The 20,142-nt window shown below is 42.7% G+C and overlaps 1 pseudogene; it reads left to right on the top strand.

The window, feature by feature from the left end:
• Nucleotides 1–20,142, top strand: part of LOC147449036 (agamous-like MADS-box protein AGL11) — a 75,822-nt pseudogene that overhangs the window by 17,145 nt on the left and 38,535 nt on the right.

The following is a 20,142-nucleotide window of genomic DNA, read 5'->3' as shown; positions in this document are numbered from 1 at the left end:
AATACCGGTGGAAGGGGAAACCAGTCTCAAGGCAGGGGGAGTCAAAGAGGTCGTGGTGCAGGATCAAGCAGGCAGCAACATACTGCAGATAGGAGAGAATTTTGGACTTGTGGTGAAAGAGGTCACATGTCACGTGAGTGTCCAAAGGGAAAAGCAAGTGGAAAGAGAGAACAGGGAAACTATGCATCTACTAGCAGAGATGCAGATGACAGCAAAAACGAGCGCATGTTTGTTATGCAGCATGTAATGAATACAATGACTGCAGAGAATTCCACCCACGATGATGTTTGATATGTGGATTCAGATGCCTCTAATCACATGACGTCTCGTGGAGAGTGGTTTAGAGATATGCGCAAACCAGATGTGTCAGGCTATGTGCAGACAGGAGATGACACAGCTCACTCCATTGCTCATGTAGGGGACATACCTCTAAATACAAAGAGTGGGAAATCAAAGTACTTAGCAGATGTACTTCATGTCCCAAACATTACAAAGAATCTTGTTTCTGTTGGACAAATGGTTGAGCAGGGTTTGCAGGTTCGCTTCAATCCAAATGGCTGTAAGCTGATCACAGAGGGCAAATGTGTGGGCAGAATGTTTACGCTGAATGTAGACATGCTTGAGGTAAAAGCTGCATTATTTGCACAGGGCACAGGTGTTGTGGTTGATGGTAACATTTGGCACAAACGCATTGGCCATGTCAATGAGCAGAGATTGCGCAACATGCAATCAAAACAGATTGTAAAAGGTTTGCCCAAATTCAAGATCGATGGTATGCATAAAGTGTGTCCAGCATGCCAGTTTGGAAAACAGTCAAAGGGCTCATTTCCACATGAGCGCAATGTATGTAAAAAGCCACTTGAGGTGGTGCACACAGATGTTTGGGGTCCAACCGATACCGCAAGTATACATGAATGCAGGTATTATGTCTCTTTCATTGATGACCATACAAGGAAAGTATGGGTCTACTTCATGCGTAACAAAAGTGAAGTGTTTGGTCACTTTCAGGACTTCAAAGTCATGATTGAGAAGGATACAGATATGTAAATCAAGACATTGAGGTCAGATGGAGGGGGAGAGTACTTCTCCAACGATTTTTCAGATTTTCTACGAATGCATGGTATACGCAGGCAGTTTACATGCAAATATACTCCACAGCAGAATGGGGTCGCAGAAAGGAAAAACAGGCACATTGCAGAGGTTCCACGTGCATTGATGAATGAGAAGAACATGCCTTATCATTTCTGGGCTGAAGCTGTAAATACAGCTGTATACATTATGAACAGGACACTTACAGCTACGGTGCATGATGTAACACCTGAGGAGAAGTTTACAGGTACAAAGCCTGATTTGGCACACTTGAAAGTGTTTGGCTGCATAGCTTACGTGCATGTACCAGATGAGCTGCTTAGGGAATTGGATCCTAAAGCAGAGAAATGTATTCTTGTGGGATATTCCCTTCAACAAAAGGGGTACAGGTGCTACAATCCTACTACACGAGAATTACGAGTGAGCAGAGATGTAGTCTTTGATGAGATGAGCAGCTGGTACAGTAATGCACATGGCACTATTGGGGCTGATGTAAAAGATGATGTGGTTGTACAAAATGTGAGGCCACAGTCAGAGGTTTTGAGTGGACCACAACAGTCGTCTTCTCGTGGCTCTGTTGAGAAGCCATGGAATGGTAGACTACGTACGCAGGTTACTCCACCAGTAGGTACAGGAAATGTATCACGAAAAGGAAAGGAAAAGGTAGATGAACCTCCCTTTATGGCTGATGCATCATCAAGGTTTTCACATGTAGACATGGATTCAGATGGTTCTGAACAAAGTCTTCATGAGGAATTTGGAATTCCGGCTGTTAGGACACCTGGTGTAAGGAAAGTACAAGAAGATGCTAGAGGGCAAAGGAGTGACCCAGGACCACGCAGATCTAACAGAGTTAGAAATCCAGTTCAAAAATTGACTTATGATGGGTATCTAGCACATCACCAAGCCTACATGGCTAAGGTGATACAGGATGTGGAGCCCACATGTTTTGAGGATGCGGTTGGAAATGTGCATTGGGATGATGCAATGAATAAAAAGATGGGTGCATTGGAAGTAAACGACACATGGGAGTTGGTGCCATTACCAAGTGGCAAGAAAGCTATTGGTTGTAAATGGGTGTATAAAACTAAGCATAAAACTGATGGTAACCTTGAGCATCGCAAAGGGTTATGCATAGACGTATGGCATAGACTATGAGGAGACCTTTGCTCCAGTGGAAAAGATGACGACTATGAGAGCTTTCATAGCAGTGGCTGCATCTAGAGTATGGATTATGCATCAAATGGATGTAAAGAATGCCTTCTTGGATGGTGAGTTGCAAGAGAAAGTGTATATGGATCAGCCACCTGGTTATGTCGATCCAGGTTACCCAGATTATGTATGCAGACTTCTCAAAGCTTTGTATGGTTTGAAGCAGGGCTCTAGAGCATGGTATGACAGGATTTCCAAGTATCTTGTCAGTATTGGGTTTAGGAGAGCTCATGCTGATCATTCACTCTATATACGTGAGAGTGATGTGGGGATTGTGGTCATTACCATATATGTAGATAACCTTATTATTGTGGGTGACAATGCTATGGAGATTGACCATGTGAAGGGTCTTCTCAAACAAGAGTTTGAAATGAAAGATTTGGGCGAGTTGTGCTACTTTCTTGGCATTGAGGTGATCAGGACTCCAGAGGGTGTATGGTTGTCACAGAGACAGTATGCTTTGGATATGTTGTCAAAGTATGGTATGGCGGATTGTAAGCCAATTTCTATTCCCTTGGATGTGAATGCAAAGCTGAGTGCAGAGAAGGGTGATATTGTTGAGGATGTCAAGATGTACAGGAAGATTGTGGGTAGTCTAATCTACGTGACTATTACGAGGCCAGACTTGAGCTACATAGTAGGCTTGGAGAGTCAGTTCATGCAGCTTCCGAGGAAGCCACATTTGGATGGAGTACGACGCACACTTCGGTATGTGCAAGGGACTCTTGACTACGCATTGTTTTATGCAGCAGATGTGCCATTAGCATTGTATGGGTATACAGATGCAGATTGGGCAAGTAGCATTGTTGATAGGAGATCTACGAGTGGCTTCATGTTCTCTTTTGGGAGTGCTGCTGTTACTCGGAGCAGCAAAAAGCAGCCCACGGTTGCTTTATCGAGCACAAAGGCCGAGTACAGAGGTGTAGCAGTTGCAGCGTGCGAGGTAGCTTGGCTACGCACATTACTTGAGGACTTGGGAGTGCAGGTGGACCAACAGTTTGTCATCCATTGTGACAACCTCAGCAGCATGCAGATGTCTAGGAACCCAGTGTTCCATGCCAGGACCAAGCACATAGAGATCCATTACCACTATGTTCGAGAGCGACTGTTGGCGGGCGACATCAACTTGGTCTACGTCAGCATAGAGTAGCAGATAGCGGATATCTTTACCAAGGCCCTCGGAGCTGAGAAGCTTCGACGTTTACGGACTATGCGTGGACTCTGTGACATGCAGAGCTCGAGGGGGAGTGTTGAGATGTCGAGCTCTACATCTTGAGCTGGCATCCACTACGGGTCTTGGCCGCTTACGACATTTACTCACTGGCGCTGAGAGGTGGAAGTGAAAAAATAGACCGGGTGGCCTCTACACCAAGACTATGCACAATGGCCTCATCATAGGGAATACGCAATAGGGGCACCACCTAGCAACATATGCGGCTAGGACGCATACATATACACAATGAAACATGCCATGAAAAAAAATTTCAAGATCCACACCTAAATGTGGAATGGGGTGGTCAGAGAATAAGGTGAGAGGAGTGGTGAGTGAGTGAGAATGGGCTCGCTACTCGTGCATGTAGTAAGGAAGATAACGAGGTTAGGGATACATGCAAGTATGCTCACTTCTCATACAAAAGGTGGCGAATCCGCACACTTCAAGATAGAAGTAGCAAGATGATAGGAATATGGGAGGGAGAGAGAGCGTGTGTGTATGGTGGCGAATCCGCACACCTTAACATAAGCACAAAAAAAATGGCAAGGAACAAGCATATACCATACTCACAATGAGATGTATCCAAAGCGACACAAAGTATGGCACCAAGATGGAGTGTGTTGATTGCTTGCAAAAGATGAATACAATAGGTAGCGTATGGCAGGAAAATGAGAAGGGAACAAGATCGTAGGAGGCATAATGGAGAGATGGGAGTTGATGGCGAGGAATATCATGAGTGTGTCCACCCTTCTTCTTCTTGAAATTGTGCCTTCAACCCTTAATTACAAATGGTGTGGAGGTGTGGTGCTCATCTTTTGTGCATGGTGATGGTGATGATGATGGTGTTGTGATTATGTGATTAGGGTTCATGCTACAAGCATGTAGCACAAGAGTGTGTATGGATTTGTGTGTGTGTGTGTGTTTCTTTTTTTTTTTTAAGTGAGATCTCATGGCCTCCTTATATGGGGAAGGAGGGAAGGTTTTAGCAATATTTCTAATTGAGGTGAGTGTCTCACTCTGGTGACTAGAAAAATGGGGTGCAGGTGACTGTGGCTCCCATCTTATCTCCTCATTATTTAAAATACCAGAGTCAATAGAGAGAGAAGCAGAGAGAATGTGGGTAGGATGTAGAGGATAAAAGATATTTACAATAGTCCAGCTTTGGCTAGACATAAGTTTATTAGGGAGAGAAGAGAGAGATAAGAAAATTATAGATAGGTTGTCGAAGGTGGATAATTGTTGATGAGCATAGATCATTCAAAAATGGTGATAGAATTACTCTAGACTTGCCAAGACCTCATTAAAAGAGCCTTGTCTCTTGTAATCATGCTTGAAGACTTTTAGAACCATAGCCATTTTAGAGGGAAGAAAACTAGGGATGGCCTGTGTCACCATTACATGAGAAAACTGGGGTCCACTACCAAAATCATAGCTCCGCGTTCATAACTCCAAAAATTCTGAAACAAATTGAGCTAAAAGTTGAGATCACGAGCTACATCTTTCATGTTGAACGCTCCTTCAGATTCGGGGTTCTTCTTTACTTAAAAAATTCAACCAAATAATGTATTATTTGTGGCTGCAAAAGTCTTTTGGTGGTCCCCTTTGAGTGGACTTCTCTCTTGCCTTCAAGTGTAAGCTCCTTCATGTGTATGAAAACATGACCTAGAAATTTGAAAGGATTGGCAATCATCTAGATGGGGGTATTATTGAAATTTGAAAGTGGGGTTAAGGTTTGAAAATAAAAACTAGTGAATAAAATATTTGGTAGGGTGGAATAATATACATACATGAAAAACATATTAAAAATAATAAAATATATAATGTAATTTAGAATATATATATTTAATATTTAAGGTCAAAAGAGAGATCAACAAAGAAAGCTTACTTATTTATGCTACATCGTGATTGATTAGCATAAGTCTTATTTATTTAATAAAAGCTAAAACGTTTGTGAAAAAGGAAGAAAAAATCAAAAGTAACTTATATAATAGGAAATATTTTGATAAAAGGGCAAAAATATATGGGGGCTTTCCATGCATGGAAAAGCTTGCCTCATTAGCCCTCCCCCTAAGGCTAGAGGTATTCATGCCTCTAGCGCTGTACTTGATCCTTCTTCAATTGAGTTGGAGGAGTCTCCCTCCTCAGGGATTTCCATCATAGGTGCGTAATCAAACCTCAAAAAGTACTACTTCAACCTCCATCCATTCACACGTGTTTTGTGGAGCCTACCATCTGCATCCATCAATCGGTAACTGCCATTGGTGTAGCGCTTTCTAATGACAAATGGCCCCTCCCATCTGGGTGAAAACTTTTTATTCTTCCTAGTGTCAAACCTGTTATCATACCGTAGGACCAACATACCTTTCTTGAGACCTTTTGCCCTAAGTCCCTTGTGGAAGGTAAGTCGACGTTGCTCTGCCTGTGCTGCATAATAGTTGATAGCATCTTCTCTGTCTAGTGGAAGCCTCTCTAGATCAAGAATGTGGTTGTGGAGATGAGCATTAGGACGTTCCACCTGCCCAACTAGCACCCTGAGATTAGACAATTGTACTTCAATAGGTAAATGGCTTCCTTACCAAACACCAAGTGATATGGTGTGAGCCCAAGGGATGTGCGAAATGAAGTGCGATAAGCCCAAAGTGCAGCCATAAGATGCTTGTCCCAATCACTTTTGTGATTGTTTACATATTTAGTGATGATCTTGCAGATCATACCATTTACCTTTTCCACCAAACCATTGCATTGTGGGTAGTAGGGAGTTGAGTGTTGTCGTGAGATACCTAACTTCTCCATTAGCTCTCCTACAAGGTCTCCTCTTCAACCTGGTCCCCTGTCAGAAATTATTTCAAGAGGAGTGTCAAAACGGCAACAAATGTTTTCAAATACGAACTTAGCCACTTCCTTAGCTGTAATCCAGGTGGTGGCAACTTCTTCAGCCCTCCTGGTCATGTAGTCCACACCCATGATGATATAAAATTTATCTGATTGGCTCCTTGGCAAAGGCCCAATAGCATCAATTCCCCATTTCTCAAATGGTCCATATGAGATTATAGGAGTCTGTGGCTCATATGTGAGCCTCCTATCCCCTGCCTTTTGACATTCCTTGCATGTTTTACACCAATGATGCACATCCCTATGTAGACTAGGCCATACAAACCCAGCTTGTAGAATCTTTCTACTAGTGATGTCAAGTGCAAAGTGTCCTCCGCAAACACCATCATGGCAACTTGAAATGATTTCAGTGATCTCTCTAGAGAGAGGTACACGCCTAAGAATTTGATCCTTACCCTTGCAGTAGAGGCCCTCATTAATAAGGCGGTATTTTGTTGCCTTGCGCAAAAGCCACTGCTTTTGGCCCTTAGTAAGATCCTTAGGACACTCTCTTGTGTCCAAGAAACTCATGATGTCAAGCATAGCATCGCTACCTTGGAAGAGAGGCAGCTTCAACTTGATAGCACCCACCACTGAAACATCTTGCAACTTCTCTCTAGCTAGAGCATCTGCTTCTTGATTTTCTGCTCGAGGGACATGATGTAATTGTACAACTTGAAATTTCCCTAAAAGTTCCTTGACTTTGCGCAAATGGCCTAGCAAGCTATGATTTTTACAAGACCAAGTTCCTTGTATTTGTTTTATTAAAAGCATGGCATCACCAAATACATTTAACCGTTGAATGCCCTATGTCACACACCACTCTAACCCAAGAGTTAAGGCTGCATATTCTGCCTCATTGTTAGAGTGAGAATCCAAGAGATTCTCAATGGAGAAAATCTTATCCCCTTGCTCGTTGAAGATGACAATGCCTGCTGCAACTTTGTCCACTTTCCTCTTGTAGGCTCCATCAAAGAAAAGAGAGTGAGCCTCCTCTACCTTAGGGACTTCCAGTACGGGTGTAATATCTTGATCATTTGGCTTTATCTTTAGCTTCTTTTCATAGTGGCGATGAGTGAGAATACCTCCTAGACTGGCCCTTGTGGACTTCTCCACTTGCATTGTGTAGTCAAACTCTTGCAGCCTTGTGAGCCATTTGGAAATCCTAGAAGAAACATCCATGTGTTGCATTACATAAAGAAATACTTCTTCCATTGTTAAGATTATGAATGGTCTAGACAATAAATAAGAGCGTAATTTGGTGGTAGCAATCATTAATGCAAGCACCATGTGCTCCACTGCCGTGTATCCCTTTTCTGATGGAGTCATCATTCGACTAGAGAAGTAGATAGGACGCATGAAAGAAGTTTGAGGATCCTTTTGCATCAATACAGTCCCAAGTGTGTCATTGCCCACACTAGGGTTTACATAAAATGGGTCGTCCCACTTTGGAGGTGCTATGGTGGGAAGTGAAGCTAGAATTTGTTTTACCTCATTGAATTGTTGTTCATTTTCTTCACTCCAAGTGAAAATCTCTTGATGGGTAACTTGTTGTAAAGGAAGAACCACTTGGGAGAGCAAGTGAATGAACCTACTCAAATACCTCACCTTTTGAAGAAAAGAGACCAGCTGCTTTGTTGTGGTGGGAGAGGTCAAAGCCAGCAAGGCTTGAACCTTGCTTCAGCTTCAATGCCATTGGCCGAGATCACATGGCCAAGAAGAGTAACCTTGCTTTCACCAATGTGGCATTTCTCCACATTGCGTTGGCCCCCCAAAGCTTGTAGCCTAGCTAGACCTTCATAAACTATCTCCAAATGAAGAGAGCGAGAGCTACAGATACAAAAGTCATCAATAAAAACACGGATTGATTTTTCAAAGAATAGTTGAAAACAAATGTCACATATCGTTGAAAAGTGGCTGGAGCATTAGTGAGACCAAAAGGCATAACTCTGTAAGCAAAACATCCCCATGGTGTGATGAAGGTTGTCTTCTTTTGATCTTCTTCAGTGATGCTAATTTGGAAGTAGCCTGAGTAGCCATCACATACCGTCTAGGGCTCATGTCCTGCTACCTCATTGAGTATTTCGTCTTGAAAAGGAAGAGGAAAATGGTCCCTCTTTGTGGCTGCATTAAGAGGCTTGTAATTAACACAAACCCTCCACTTACCATTCTTCCTTGGTGTGACTACCACTGGAGAAACCCACTCTGAGTCTTCAACAGGATAGATAAAACAGGCTTCTAGCAATTTCCTCACCTCTTTGAGTAGGGCGTCTTGTTGAATTACTCCTAGCCGCCTGAGCTTCTGCACTACAGGTTTACTTCCCTCCTTGAGCTTAATGTGATGTTGAACTACTGTGATGCCAGTGATTTTATCATATTCATCAATGAACAATGTGGTAAAATTACTTAGCATCAAAATATAATCTTCACGCTCCTTCCCACACAACTCACTAGAGAGCATTTGATGTAGCTTACTTGCTTCTACCAGAGGTTGTATACCTGGTGTCTCCCCTTGGTTTGATGACGAGGCATCAGGTTGCTCCATCTTCTTGGGGTCCTTGAGAATGATCCCCATCACCTCAATGCTACTGTCACTTTCTTCACTCATTGTTGACTCCTCCTCTGAAGTGGTTGAAGAGTCACCACTAGAAAACTCATCCATAGAGGTTTCTAGATCCATGTCGCATTGCCGACCTGTCTTCATGTCGTAAAGTATTGGCCTCCCTTTTGCATCCTTCATCTGGATTATGCCGATGTCCCAGTCCTGCTTAGCTCTCATAGCCATAAGCCAAGGCCTCCCTAGAAGGATAGGGTAGCCCTCCCCTTTGTGTGGCATGACAAAGACGTCCACATCTACCTCGGTGTTGAATGCCTTTATCCTAATTGCATTTATGACACCAACACATTGAACTTTTAAATTATTTGCCATTTTGGCTCAGCATGGTGCCGGCCGACTCACCTCTAAATCCAAACGGTGCATCATTTTTTCACTCATGACGCATATTTGTGCGCCACCATCGATGTAGATATTGGAGATGTGTTGCCCTTTGATGTAAGCATCCATCACTGGTAGTATGTCATCTAGATTCCTCCCAGAGATAGCCCCAGCTATCTTTGGCTTTGGTCGTCTAGTGCTAACCATCTTTGTCCATTGTCTCCTCACCCTAGGTGCTAGGTGGAGTAACTGGGGCCAAGTGATTTTTGGGCCCTTCACAGAAATATCTTGAACCAAATCATATGGTTTAGAACATTCACCCAAAGAGAAATCTACAATGTCAATTTCACGTCGTGACTTGGACGGCTTTTTGCTTGATTCCCCTTTAGTCTACATCTTTTCTTCCTTTTGGGAAGATTCAGCATGCCTAGCGCGTTTTACCCCTATGGCATCTACTCCTTTAACTATGGTCTTATCCTCCTCCACTTTCTCCTTTCCTTTACCTTCAAGACTCATGACGCTTACTGTTTGATTGCCAACTGGTGGTGGGGGTAAGGGTAGAATGAGAGGTTGTGGTGGTGGTGCAGGTTGTGGTTGAATGGATGGTTGTAGGATTTGCACGGGTGGTGCTTGTTGTGGTGGCCTCGGTGGTGGTGGTCTTGCTCTCGGTTGTGAAACCTGGTTTTGTCTAGCTCCTCTGTTGAAATTTTGCCTCCTTGGGTGTGGACAATAGTACATGCCATGACCATCCTCCCCACCATTGTAGCAGTGGTATTCTTGGTTTTGCCTTCGTTGTCCCCTCCCTTGCTCTTGGTTGCGATTGTGTGTATGCACTTGTTGTATCAAATGGACTGAGAGATTCTCAAGTTTATTGGTGATTCGGTTGAGCAGGTCTTGCTGATCTTCAATTGGTTCTTGTGGTTGAATCCTCTGGGCGGCTGTTGTAGGTGGTGCTAGAGGTGGTCGGGTCCTAACGGCTTCCTCTTCATCGATATTCCTGGCTTGTAGACGCAACTTCTTGTCTTTAAGGCGGACCACTTGAACTGCTAGCTCATACGTAGCAGGAAACCTTTCCTTCACCTTCTCTTAAAGAGTTGTCCATAACCCAGCCACAAACCGATCCTTCTTTAGGAAATCAGGTGCCCCCTCATCCTCTCTTAGCGATGCAACCCATCGCCCCCATAAATCTACAAACTTTGACTCGTATGATGCATATTCTAGCATACTACCCTGCTTCAACTCTGTCAACAATTTCCATAGCTTCTCTGATGTTGTGCCCTCTCCAAAACGCTTGACAAAGGCTGCTCTTAATAAGTCCCACCGTTCCTTGGTTGCTTGTGCCAAGGAATTGTACCATGATCTTGCTTCCACCTTCATTAGAAGTGGGAAGATGCGCAAGCGCGAAGCATCATCATCTCTAGCAGAGATGACACATGCTATTTCCAAGTTGTCTAGAAAGTCTGCAGCATCCTCATCCACCTTACCAATAAATGTTGGAAATGCTACACTTGCCATTGTGAGAGTGAGAAAATTAACTCGACTTAGATTTTTTTTATTTTTATTTTTATAGAGATTCAATACATGGGTGCTCGGTGGATGGAAAACATACTATACAAGGATGAAAATAACTACATCAAAAGACACTTCATGATTAATCATAGGGAGGATAAAGGGTAGAGAAGAGGTGTTTATCTCTTGCAGTCGTTCTCTACCAAACATGGTTGTAATGATCTGCTGATAAAACATCTTGCGGTCCAAGATTACTTTGATTGATTGAATTCGTTGTGGTGCATAAGTTTGGTTCCTTGCAAAAGGTTGATGTGTTGGGTCCATCACATGATAATTCGGAAAGGCTCTCTCCTTTGTGGTGGAAGGTTATAGTCAGAGGTGTATAGCTCTTGGTAGTCGAGGTTAAATTTATAGTACCACAGGACAAGGTTGTCTTCATCTTCTAGCTCTAGGACTGCCCCTCTAGCAAGCTCTTGGAAAAGTTTGAACTCTCTCTCTTTGAGCAACTTCACTTTCCTGCAAGATAGAGTGTCATCTAGTGTATACACAAGTGTGAGGTGGTAGGTGGTGAGTCTTACCACTTGTATTAATCCAAGTTGGATGGATACATAGCAAGCTGTAAAGTCGTCATCATAGCCTTGATCCACAAGCAACACCCCTTGGAGGTGGAGAGTCTTGTCTTTCCGCCAAGAAAAACCAGTGTCAAAGCCCTTGTCGATGACAAGCTCCGCCACTTCACTCAATAGACGACGTAGAATCCATGCTGCTGTTTCTAGTTCCTGGCTCATGAGATGAGAGTGAGGTATAGAAAGACTTCGGAGGATTTACCCTTTTGTTTTGGAGACGGGGTGATTGTAGGCGCTGGAAAACCCTTGAATCTTTTGGTGCAAGGGAGAGGGAGGGATCACGCGTTCGTAGTAGCTTCCTCAAGTTGTGAAGGCTTGTTGTGGATGTAGGTGGAATAGGTGGCAAAGATGGGGACGTAGATGTAGAGAAGCCTGGTGCTACTTGAAAGCCTACCATTGTGAGAACGCCTGTGCGGATATCGAGGGAGAAAATGATGGCCTTTTTTTTCACTTTGGGTTGCACTCATGTCGAAGGTGCGGTTTTTGGCTACAATGTGAGCATGATGCAGCTTGTGCCTTGCTTCTACGCTTGCGGGGATGACGAGAAATGTAAACAATTTGAGTAGGGAAAGAGGGTCTTACCACTTCTTCTATGCTAACAATACAACACCCTGGCAAGAGTGTCTTGATGACTTGAGTCAAACCTTCTTGAAGCTCCTCCTCTTCAGTGGTCCAATTAGAGAATTTAAGAAGCCACTCGTCCATGAAGAGAAGTAAACATGTCAGCCTTGTGAACTGAAGGTTTCAAGAGCCCTCCTCCGTGGGGGCACCAAATGAGAGGCAGAAGTGAAAAAATAGACCCGGTGGCCTCTACACCAACACTATGCATAATGGCCTCATCATGGGGAATACGCAATAGGGGCACCACCTAGCAATATATGCGGCTAGGACGCATACATATACACAATGAAACATGCCATGGAAAACAATTTCAAGATCCACACCTAAATGTGGAATGGGGTGGTCAGAGAATAAGGTGAGAGGAGTGGTGAGTGAGTGAAAATGGACTCGCTACTCGTGAATGTAGTAAGCAAGATAACGAGGTCAGGGATACATGCAAGTATGCTCACTTCTCATACAAAAGGTGGCGAATCCGCACACCTCAAGATAGAAGTAGCAAGATGATAGGAATATGGGAGGGAGAGAGAGTGTGTGTGTATGGTGGCGAATCCGCACACCTTAACATAAGCACAAAAAAAATGGCAAGGAACAAGCATATACCATACTCACAATGAGATGTATCCAAAGAGACACAAAGTATGGCACTAAGATGGAGTGTGTTGATTGCTTGCAAAAGATGAATACAATAGGTAGCGTATGGCAGGAAAATGAGAAGGGAACAAGATAGTAGGAGGCATAGTGGAGAGATGGGAGTTGATGGCGAGGAATATCATGAGTGTGTCCACCCTTCTTCTTCTTGAAATTGTGCCTTCAACCCTTAATTACAAATGGTGTGGAGGTGTGGTGCTCATCTTTTGTGCATGGTGATGGTGATGATGATGGTGTTGTGATTATGTGATTAGGGTTCATGCTACAAGCATGTAGCACAAGAGAGTGTATGGATAGGTGTGTGTGTGTGTATGTGTGTTTCTTTTTTTTTTTTTAAGTGAGCTCTCATGGCCTCCTTATATGGGGAAGGAGGGAAGCTTTTAGCAATATTTCTAATTGAGGTGAGTGTCCCACTCTGGTGACTAAGAAAATGGGGTGCATGTGACTGTGGCTCCTATCTTATCTCCTCATTATTTAAAATACCAGAGTCAATAGAGAGAGAAGAAAAGAGAATGTGGGTAGGATGTAGAGGATAGGAGATACTTACAATAGTCTAGCTTTGGCTAGACATAAGTTTATTAGGAAGAGAAGAGAGACGTAAGAAAATTATAGAGAGGTTGTCGAAGGTGGATAATTATTGATGAGCATGGATCCTCCAAAAATGGTGATAGAATTACTCTAGACTTGCCAAGACCTCATTAAAATAGCCTTGTCTCTTGTAATCATGCTTGAAGACTCGTAGAACCATAGCTATTCTAGAGGGAAGAAAACTAGGGATGGCATGTGTCACCATTACATGAGAAAACTGAGGTCCACTACCAAAATCATAGCTCCGCGTTCATAACTCCAAAAATTCTGAAGCAAATTGAGCTAAAAGTTGAGATCACGAGCTACATCTTTCATGTTGAACGCTCCTTCAGATTCGGGGTTCTTCTTTACTTAAAAAATTCAACCAAATAATGTATTATTTGTGGTTGCAAAAGTCTTTTGGTGGTCCCCTTTGAGTGGACTTCTCTCTTGCCTTCAAGTGTAAGCTCCTTCATGTGTATGAAAACATGACCTAGAGTTTTAAAAGGATTGGCAATCATCTAGATGGAGGTATTATTGAAATTTGAAAGTGGGGTTGAGGTTTGAAAATGAAAACTAATGAATAAAATATTTGGTAAGGTGGAATAATAATCATACATGAAAAATATATTAAAAAATAATAAAATATATAATATAATTTAGAATATATATATTTAATATTTAAGGTCAAAAGAGAGATCAACAAAGAAAGCTTACTTATTTATGTTACATCGTGATTGATTAGCATAAGTCTTATTTATTTAATAAAAGCTAAAACGTTTGTGAAAAAGGAAGAAAAAATCAAAAGTAACTTATATAATAGAAAATATTTTAGTAAAAGGGCAAAAATATATGGGGGGGTTTCCATCCATGGAAAAGCTTGCCTCAGTGCGTTAGGTGACCGACACGGAGAATCTCTGTCAGTGAATCTACAGCTGTACTACACTTATAGTGTCAGCCTAGTACGCTTCTAGCGAGTTCACACTTAGTGACCGCATGTACATATGTGCTACTTTTTAGTTTTAGCACTTAGTCATTTTGTACTCTCTTTTCTGTGAAAAGAAGAAGAAGCTTTCCATCTCTGTGTGGTGTGTGCTTGTCTTGTGTAGCTCTCGTGCATCCTCATTCTTTACACCCAATAGTAGATGTGTGGCACAAAAGAAAAAATATGGGACATGTTGATGGTGGAGCCCAAATAACACACTCATGCATTGAGAAGATAGGTCTTACAGTGACCGGGATGTCAGGCTTCCAGATCAGATTGGCAAACCATCAGAAAGTAAAATGTTTGGGTGTTGTAAAGAGCTTAGAAGTGGAGGCGTATGATGCAAAGGCGGTGGTTGATTTTCATGTGATGCCAGCGGAGTTGGAAACATATGCTATTATACTAGGCAGACCATGGTTACGTACACTGGGAGCTGTTCAAGATTAGAGACGTGGTACAATTAGTCTCTATGGAAAGATAGGAACCAAAAAGCTATATAATATGGACACAAGGAAAGTAGTGGAGGAGCTTTATGAAGGCGAGGATGAATCTAGTGATGAAGACTATTCCACATTGTCTGACGAGGACAATGATAGTACTACCAGTAGTGAGGAGGATGTTGATGTTGCATTTCTTCTGATGGACAAAGAAATCCATAAGTCTGGTTTAGTTGCATTGGCAAATGAGATTGAAGATGAAAGTGAAGGGCCTTATGAAGTGATTGAGGGCAAATGCAAACCAAGGTTGAATTGTCAAAGAAGCACGAATTGATAGTACAAATGATTAGTGGAGACTTCTCAACTATGGAGAAGGATATATATTTTGCACATACTGGCAAGTTTTCCTGATTTGTTCATTACTTCATATAAAGAGATTAGGGGGTTCAAAGGAGAAGAGATGCATATAGAGCTGAAAGAAGGTGTTAAGCCAGTGCGGCAAAGGCTAAGAAGGATGGATCAAGAGCATATAGAAGCCTTGCGGGAAGAGGTGGACAAGCTACTGAAGGTAGGATTCATAGTCCCAATGGAGACCACAGAATGGGTGAATCCAGTAGTAGTCAGCCCAAAGAAGGATGGAAAGTGGAAGATTTGTGTAGATTTTAAGCCCTTAAATGCAGTCACTAAGAAGAACCCATATCCTCTTCCATTCATCAATCAGATCTTGGATTCAATGGCAGGTTATGAGAGGTACAATGTGTGTGATGCTTTTTAGGCTATTTTCAATTGAAAATTGCTCTTAATTAAAGACCGAAAAAAAACAACTTTCATTACACCATGGGGTTTTTATTGCTACATTGTATTGCCATTTGGATTTCCAAATGGACCATCTTTCTATCAAGAGAGAGCAAATTGGGTATTGGAATCATTCATTGGTAGTTGTGTTAAAGCTTTTATGGATGACTTTTGAGTCTATAGCAGTAGGGCTGAACACCATGGGAAGCTGCAGATGGTATTGGCTCAATATGATGAATGTGGAGGACAACTAAATTCAAAAAATGTCATCTAGCACAGCCAAGGGTGAAGTTATTGGGCCATATGGAGTCAGAAAATGGCATTGAGGCTGATCCAGAAAAGGTTAAGTCTATTATTCTTCTTCCATCACCTAAGAGTACAAAGCAATGGGCAACCTTTATACACAAAGTGAAGTACACGGCGCGGTTTATTCCATTGTCTTCACAACTCCTTTATCCATTACAACAAGTGGCAAAGCATGATCCATTACAATGGAATGACAAGTGTGAAGCAGTGTTTCAAGAGGTAAAAGAGGTGTGAGGGGGGTTGTCAGCCATGCAGGCTCCTGATTGGGAGCAAGTGTTTTATGTAAATCCATCAGTAGGGAATGATGACATTGGAGCCATGCTATTGCAAAAGGGGAAGGGCAGTCATTATATGAGGCCAGTGTATTGTGCAAGTCGAGTGAAGTTGGTAGCAGAGAGAAAATTCTCGGAAGTAGAGCTAGTGATGGCCAGTGTAATATTTGCTTGTCGACGATTTCGTCATTACTTGGTACCACGACCTTTTGTTTTCTTAACGAGTTACGTCTTTTTGCCACAGTTAATTAATGGAACTAACATATCAAATGTGGTCAAGAAATGGGTAATTGAGTTGCAGAGTTTGAATTCTCTTTTTTAGTGGAAGACGGTACAAGAACTACCCTAGCTGATTTGTTGACTTACAAGGAGAATCCCCTTCTTGTTAAGGAAGAGGTGGTGAAAAGGGTACTTGAAGAAGTGTCACAGATCAGCAATGCACATGTGTTGTTCTTTGATGGCTCATACAGAAAGAGCCATGATGCAGCTTCAGGGGGTATAGCACTTTATGATCCAGAAGGAAAGCTAGTATGCAAGCGAGGGTTCAAATTGGATGCTCATAGTAACAATGAGGCTGAATATGCTACTTTGGAGGCCGAATTACACATTTGTTTGAAGCATACGATTAGAAGGTTGAGCATAAAAGGAGATGCCTTGTTAGTTGTAAAGCAAGTGTTGGGTGTGTGGAAGAGCAAGAACACCTCATTGAAGGAAATGTGTTTCAGAATTAAAGGCCTTTTAAAAAATTTGAAGTATGGAGCATCAAACACATTGAGCTGCTCTAAATGGAGAGGCACATGAAGCAGCTCAAAGCATGATTGGGGAGCTATTTGTGTTAAGGACCAATTTACCTCTTTATCATGGCCGGGAAAGTTTGGCTCAAGAAGAGGAGTTTTTGCTAACAAGAATCATTCCGAAGGACATTCAGAAGTCTAAGAAGTATGGTTTTGTGCGTAAGAGCATCCAAGTACAAATTTATTGGTGATGTCTTATACATGAAAGGGGCTGATCTCGTGTTGAGATGTGTACCTTGGCGGAAGGAGCTTTATAGAGTGTTGAAAGAGAATCATGAAGGCGCATGTGGTGGACATTTTGCTCTAAAGATCACCTTGCATAAGATTTCGCAAGAAGGGTATGTATGCCTAGTTTGCACAAGGATGTTCACCATTGGTGTAGGTCTTGCAATAGGTGTCAAGCATTTGGGAAGAGAGTATTGAAGCCAGAGCTACGAAAACCCATTATGGCGTTTGATGTGTTTGAAAAGTGGGGGATTGATGCGACAGGCTCGTTACCTATCACAAGCAGGGGCAAAAGCTATATTTTGACGGCAGTGGACTCTCTCTCTCTAGATGGGCAGAGGCTATAGCAGTAAATCAAATCACTACAAAGGATGTGGCAAAATTTTGTGTACGATGAAATATGTTGCAACTTTGGGGTGCCACTAGAGCTACTTTCGAACAAGGGGCCAAGATTTAGAGCTAAACTATTAAACTTTTTATGCGCGAAGATGAAGATTAGGCACCAACATACCACTCCTTATTACCCACAATGTAATGGCTTAAATGAAAGATTCAATGGTGATTTGGTAAAAATTCTTTTGAAAGTGACAGAGCACCAAGGAAAGAATTGGGATTTGAATTTGCCTAATGCATTATAAGCTTACCATACTTCGGTAAAGACAGGTACAGGGTTTACTCCATTTCATTTGGTATATGGAAAGGAAGCACTATTGCCTGTGGAAGTAGAGTTGCCTGCGGTCAAGATGTTAGAGAAGTTGCTTGGGCAATCCAGTGATGCATTCAAAGAGAGGCTCTTACAATTACAAGAGGTTCAGCTGAATAGAATGAGCGCACTAGAACATTATGGACAAATACAAGATAGGGCTTTACAAAAGATAAATGAAAAGGTCAAAAGTAAGGGTATCAAGAAACATGACTTGGTTTTGCGCTACAACAGTAAGCTAAACGAGACATTCCAAAAGAAGTTTCAAATTAAGTAGGAAGGCTCTTTCAAGGGAGTGGAGTGTTTTCCGAATGGAACATATAAATTGGCTAACTTGGATGGGCTTCTATAAAAGTCAAGGGTAAATGGATTGCCTCTTAAATTATATCATGCTAGATTAATGATGGTGGAGCAAGATGAGCTGGCTGCAAAACAAGTAATGTCTGTGAGAGATGAGACCTCTGACGCGGCAAGTCTCATATCTCTTTTTGTTGTTGCTGATCATGAATGATCTAGCAGGCTAGGGGATGGGCAAATTATGTTAGAAGTTTTTTGGAAGAATTGATTGCGTATATGTACATACACATGCATGGTGCATCAAATAATGAATTGCCCATTTTCCAGAGCCAGGTGGTTACATGGGGCCTACATGTGTACATAGTACGTTGATTTTCATTATCACCAGTACCAGTGTGTTTGTTCTATAATAATGAGGAGTTGGTGGAGCGTAAAACTTCTCGAGGAAGCTATCAATGGAGCGATGACATGAGATAAGCAAGTGCATCAGATGACCTCTAGTGGCGTTAGGAGGTCAAATGGGGTCAATACTTGCATGTGGTAAGCGAGGACACAACGGGAATGATTTCTTGTGATAATTATGCAAAAAGATCATCATGAGAACTCTACTTGGGAGCCACTTCACGTGATTGCGGGATGAATTATTGAAAAAAGTTGAGTGACAGCTGTACGAATGGATGTAGAAGGGTGACAAAAATCCACTACGTGGCCATTTTTTGGCCTCTTCGGGGCCCGTTTGAGGTCAATCAAAAGGCCAAAGGTGCCCAAGGGATAAAATGAAGTGTAGACACTGAAAAACCTGAGAAAAAGACCAGCAAAACGTGGATAGAAGAGGAGGAACAGCCGCAACTCAATTTTTGCTATTTTTAGAGACTGTTTTGGCCATAAACTGCTCATCTGAGGTCGGATTTGAGCGCTTTGATATTGTAAAGTGGGGTTTTTGGCTGCTCCGGACACAATGGCGTTGTCCATTTTATCAAATTCCTCACTTTTATTTGTTGTTTTGACTGTGTAAGTTTCTCCTGTGAGCGAAGCCCCTTTTCAAATTCGCGATTGTATCTGGCATATTTCATCCGTATTGTGTGAGCTATTTGCCCCAATGGTGTTGACCCAAGCTCAATTGTATCTAAATATCAGAAATCTTCCTCTTTTGAGCTGAGTTTTTTGGGTGTGTGTGTGTCTCTCTCTCTTTGTGTTGAGTGGACAAATGGAGAGTCTCTCTCCTCCCACTCCATCGGTGTGTTCCCTGTCTCGGCCAAGTGGTTTGTGTAAGCTGAGTGGTGCCCCATAGTGTGTGTGTGTGTATTATCCCAAGAGTATATGTCAGGTGATTATAGAGGCGTTGTGTGTGTTTTCATCCCGCTCACAACGCTGACTCTCCAAAGGATGGTCACAAGATGCATATGCTTCCAAGAGGCCACTATGTACAAGCTAGCTCCCCACTGCTATAGCTCTATATGCAACCAGCCACTGAAATAACGTGACTCGCTGCCGTTGTCTGGCGTCCCACAACCTCGTCCAAAAAGCTGAGAAGACCTCACCTGCGAGACCCTCCTTCTACCAATGAGGTGCTGCAGCAGGACATGCCTCTCTGCCCGTGCTGCCAGTATGTGACGTCTCAATCGAATAGTGTACTGAAAGAAAAGGACCCCTGGATGCTCAACTGAGGAAAAAAGGGTCCCTCCAAAACCACTCTTCAAGATCCCATTGCACTCGTGCTAGTGGACAGCTCTCCCAAGCCCACAACCTCTAATGGCCTGTCCCAAGAGCTGCTAGGTCAAGATCTATGACACAAGTCCTTCCACAGATGCCCGCAACTCGGATTCTATGAAAACCACACTCTACAACCTGTGGGGCCTCTACTGAGACTCTGTGTAATTGACCCTCACCCTGTATCTCGAAAAACATGGAGGGTACAATCTCTGAGCAAGCCCGATATGCGATGAGGACCTCCTGTCGCGTGAAGGCCCCCATCCATCTGGGCCCTGCTGACTCAAGAGGTGTGAGCCACTCAGCTGGTACTGCCTCTGTGATGTC

This window comes from Adiantum capillus-veneris, chromosome 10 (genome assembly GCF_014529385.1).
Source record: "Adiantum capillus-veneris isolate H3 chromosome 10, ASM1452938v2, whole genome shotgun sequence".
NCBI classification, from domain to species: Eukaryota; Viridiplantae; Streptophyta; class Polypodiopsida; order Polypodiales; family Pteridaceae; genus Adiantum; species Adiantum capillus-veneris.
This window is presented reverse-complemented; position numbering and strand designations above follow the sequence as displayed.